We start from the raw sequence: 5,430 nt of genomic DNA, 5'->3' as shown, positions 1-5,430 counted from the left end.
AGTTTGAATTTTGGAAATAATCAAAAATCATATGTACTTAATTATCTGTATCAATATACTATTTCTTGTTTGTCAAGTTTGTGGAATCAAGAAAAGTTAGGAGAAAGTATGGTTCTTTCTCCGTGAATTGTAAAATAAGAAAGCGGTGTGCTTTCTTGATTTTGTTAGAGAATTGAAGAGACTCTTAGTGTGAGCCTATAACAATTTCTAACATAATGAAATCCTTCATGCAGTGAGGAGGGACTAGACTATCCTTGTTTGAAAAGTGGAACCGGTATATATCTTGTCTCATTTACTTTACTGCACTTTATTTTCTACATCCTTGTTCTTAGTTCCTCACCATAATTCCAGAAAATTAAAAAGAATCATAACATCTGCAAGATAACAAAAAAAAATCTTAAAACCTAATTCATCCCCTTTTAGGTTGCACTCTATACTTAAAGAAAAAGTGTGTTTGCACTTGTATATCATTGTACAACTTTGATGTGTCCATTATTTATAAAATTTTAGTATAAAAGATGAGTTAAGGGGAGTAAAAAGGTTCCAGATGTGATGTGCAACACAAACCTCTTCTAGAGCATGTCGATCCTTCACAACGTCGACAAGTAACGCCTAAAAATCCTTCAAGTAAATTTCTCAGATACCTACAAGTCAACTGTCTATTACATCTGCAAGACACACATACTTGTCATACTTTATTATATTTTTGCATGAATTTATTGAAGATATTTTTGATATGGAGGCATGGGAAAATTATAGTTTTCGCGTGGTTGGTGGTTTGTTTAAGTTGGGTGAAGATTCTTGTCCATTGATTCGAACACAATTAGATGTTAAAGTTTATTATCATGAGATGTTTATTATTTAAATTGTCATGAAAACTATTTTCAAATGATTGACATTACTGTATTTTTATTATTGTTGTAAATTTTGAATTTAAATAAAGTTTAACTTTATACAGTATTGTTTTCAGTGGAGATATTTGAAGTAAATAAAAATTTGTATTTATAAATAGAGTATAGCTTTATATAGTATATTATTTGACCTAGTCTATAGAGAATTGTTCTATTATTGTATATTAAGCCTTAAACATAATTTACATTTATATATTATATTATTTGGAGTGGAAATATTTAAAGTAAATAATAAAAATGACTCTTACCTTTAATATAATTTTATTTATTTTTTGATAAATTTCATATTTTCAATACTTAAATAAATATTGTCTTACAGTAAAAAAAGAAAAACAGTGTAACCAATTAAAAAAACTGGTATAAAGATTATGCAACTGTACAAGTGTTTTCTAAACAAAATTGGGCTGGAAACCATGGTCTAATCAAAAGATAACAATTATATAAGTGTATCTCAATCAAAACAACTGTACAAGTGTGTAATTATCATAATTATTGAAAAATGTATTGTGTAATTATCATAATTATATAACTAGACGAATTGAATTTTTTTTATTGAAATTTTATGAAAATTTATACTCAATTATAACTTTTCATTTGATGGGAAAAAATGGCTTTGTAATCTTACAATACATAGTTTTAATCTTCTCCGAAACATTTATATAATGATTATTAAGATTAATTTAATTAATTAATAAAAAATTAATTTTCTCCAATTTATTTTTTGAAATAAATCCTTAACTTGTTAAGATAGTATTTTATTTTGAATTAACATATACTCCATCCATTTCATTTGAGTTATCATTTAAAAACATGTTCATATATATATATATATATATATATATATATAATATATATATATATATATATATATATATATATATATATATATTATATATATTATATATATATATATATATATATATATATATAATAATATATATAATATATTGTTTTGGTTTGTTTTGTTTTTTTTTTAATTCAATTTAACATTAACCATTATTTTATCTACAATACTCTTTTTAAAGAGATTAAATAATAAAGGTATTGACCGTATTAAAGAAAAAAAGATAAATAATTTTAATAGAAAATAGAAAATTTTATTAAGATTCTAAAATGAACTTAAAACAAATAACACGAAAAAGCAAAGAATCGTTAATAAAATTTTCATGGAAAAAGAAAGACGGTGTATCATACAATAAATATAAATTTAAATGTAAAGTTGAATTTAATGAGATAAGGACAAAGTCTTTTCTTAAAATAGTTCAAATTATAAATTTCATATTTAGTCATATTTAATAATTATTGAAATTCAAAGAAAAAGTAATTCACAAATCATATGTTAGGTGAGTTGGCAAAACGACTCTGCCTAAATAAATGTTTTTGATAGACAACAAAAGATTTCTCATCCTCGTCTTGAGGACTAAGCTTATAGAGGGTCTAAATCATGAGATAACTTAATATACTTACTAAATGTTAGAAACCCTAAATACGTTGATTATTAAAAAATAAAATAAATTTAAAATTAAAGCAAAAAAGACAAATAATGTGAAATAGAATGAAGATGATGATTGTGTGAAAAATAAAGAAAAAACAAACTATATTGTAAATAAAAAATAGGAATTGACATACCATGACCAAAGATCAAATATAGGTCGGATAGTTAACAGGTTTGACTTCACGCAGATAACCCCAAATAGTGAGTTTGTGCAGAAGTTTACGTATACCATGGGCGAATGCAATTTTTTTGTTTTCTATTTTTTAATAATTTTTTATATTATATAAATAATACTATTGGCATATAAATGACATAATCTTTCATATATATATATATATATTATATATATATATATATATATATATATATATATATATATATATATATATATATATTATATATATATATATATTATATATATATATATAATATTAATGAGAGACTATGTGTACTTTGGAGATAAGAGAAATTGTAGATAAAGTCTAACTTTTCAATTTCACTATTTAGTTCTTTCAAATTTGTAAGTTTTTCTTCTTGTTCTCCCATTTTATTTTGATATTTTTTTATCTTTGTAGTTTAGTGTTTTTTCTTGATCATCAAAAATTATCAATTGAGGATAAATTGTTGCGTAGAAATGATTGAATGAGAATTATGCTAATTCAAATTACAAGTATTTTATTTATCAAAAACAAATTTTTTGTTGGGTTAATATTGCAGTTCTTCAAATTGGATATGAAACTCATTATTTTTATTTAATTTATTTATCTAATTAATTTTCAAAAACTTTTCACTCTTATATTTGATTTTTTTTCCTATGATAACTTACAAATATCTGATATTGAAGGTTAAAATTCTTTAGAACATTAAATCTTGATTTTTAATAAGATGGTATTGACAATTGGATACTCATTATCATGTGTGCATGTGTTGTACCCATAAAGTATTGATGTGTGATTTTGTGTCTAGTTCTTCCCATTTTTAATAAAAAGTTATTTGATGGAAATTGTTTGATAGTATTTTTTTCATTTCATTTAACATTTGTAGATGATGTTTTTCATATATCTTTGCAAATTAAGTATATTTGATGCCAAAATCATATAAGAAAGATAAATAGTTTTATTTATATTGTCATCACGTTATGCATCTTCAAGGAAATCAAAATTAACCAAATATAAAAAAAAATGATGTCTAAAAACATAGAAGATCGAGTGGAAGATCCTAAGGAAAAGAAAGAGCAAAAGAATCAAGAAGAGGAAAATCAAAAGATTGCCATTTTCCCTTCCCACTCAAAAGGAAATAACGATGGAAAACAACATGTTGGTGAGGCTTCTGATTCAGCTTTTCTTATTTAGCAACTTGGTCGGGATATATCAATTCAATGTCTCCTTCAATTATCAAGATCTGATTATGGGTCAATTGATGCATTAAATACTAGTTTTCGATCACTAATTCGATATGGGAAACTTTATCAACTTAGGAGAAAAATAGGAATAATAGAACATTGAGTTTACTTCAGTTGTGAAGTTCTTAAATGGGAGGCATTTGACTCAAATCATGGCCGATGGATGCAACTACCTAAAATGATTTGCGATGAATGTTTTATGTTGTCTGATAAGGAGTCTCTGGCTATTGGTACCGAGTTTTTAGTTTTTGGTAAGGAGTTAATGTCTCCTAAATTTTATAAGTATAGTCTTCTAACAAATATGTGGTCAGTTGGAAAAATGTTGAGTACTCCCAGATGCTTGTTTGCTTCTGCTAGCTTGGGAAGAATTGCCATATTAGCGGGTGGTTGTGATATGCGTGGTAACATATTAAGCTCCGTTGAGCTCTATAACTCTGACATTGGAAAATGGAAACCCCTTCCAAACATGAATAAAGCAAGAAAAATGTGCTCAGGTGTATTTATGGATGGAAACTTTTATGTTGTTGGTGCAATTGCAGCTGACAAAATAACGTAACTTACATGCAGTGAAGAGTTTGATATGACGACAAAAGAATGGCGTGAAATACCCAACATGTTCTCAATGTTAAATGAGGTGCTTGAGACACCAATCCCTTCTGGGTCACCTCCTTTGATTGTTGTTGTAAATAATGTATTGTATGTTGTTGATTATTCACAACAGGAAGTAAAGAAGTATGTTAAAGGAAACAATTCATGGGTTATCATTGGAGGATTTCCTCAACAAGCAAACTCAATTAATGGTTGGGGACTAGCATTTAGGGCATGTGGAGATAAGCTAATATTTCTTGGAGGTCATAGTCTTCATGGTAGAGGCATGCTTGAGATTAGTGCTTGGGTCCCAGACAAAAATGCACCACAGTGGAACCAGCTTGCGACAAAAGAGTCAAGAAATTTTGTTCATAACTGCACTGTGATGGGATGTTGATGCTATTTAGTGTTGAACGAATTTTATTCCTATTATGATTTTAATATTTTAATTTATCCCCAAATCTTATTTTTAGTGATTTGTAGTTTGTTAATGTGGGTGCTACTTTTGTAATATTGAATTATGTTATTTTTATTCTACATCATTGTCGGTGTTTTAGATTCAAATTTTTATTGGTGGCTCTGGAAAGATATTAAGTTAATTGTAATGATGAATTTTTTAAGATTTTTATTTGGTTAAATGTGTGATATAAAGTCTAATAAGGCTTTTATATTTTGCATACTAATAAAAAATGCTACATGAGACAGTATTTTAATCTTTTATGATTTATAATCTATAATTAAAAATACATGATGAAATTAAGAAGTGTAAGACTTGAGGGTTTTATACTAGTTTTATTTAAAACAATTTATTTAGCTTTAGTTTGTGAGGATGTTTATATCTTGACTTTCTATATTGCTTATAAATTAATGTCACTGTTATTTTAAATTTAATAAAACATGACATAATAGAGTCTTAGTGTTATTAGATATATTTTATATATGTTTATTCGTGGTTGTGTGACTTGCTTATAATAAGAGGGTGAGGTGTATAGGGGTTGATTAGCTGGAATTACTAAGGTTAAGTTATTTCTCTC

At 26.2% G+C, this 5,430-nt stretch overlaps 1 pseudogene; it reads left to right on the top strand.

Moving 5' to 3' along the window:
• The first annotated feature begins 3,467 nt into the window (after window positions 1-3,467).
• Window positions 3,468-4,793, top strand: LOC127101664 (F-box/kelch-repeat protein SKIP11-like; annotated as a pseudogene).
• Window positions 4,794-5,430: the final 637 nt, after the last annotated feature.

This window comes from Lathyrus oleraceus, chromosome 7 (assembly GCF_024323335.1).
Source record: "Lathyrus oleraceus cultivar Zhongwan6 chromosome 7, CAAS_Psat_ZW6_1.0, whole genome shotgun sequence".
NCBI lineage: Eukaryota > Viridiplantae > Streptophyta > Magnoliopsida > Fabales > Fabaceae > Lathyrus > Lathyrus oleraceus.
Note: the sequence above shows the minus strand (reverse complement) of the source record. Positions and strands in the feature narration are given on the sequence as shown.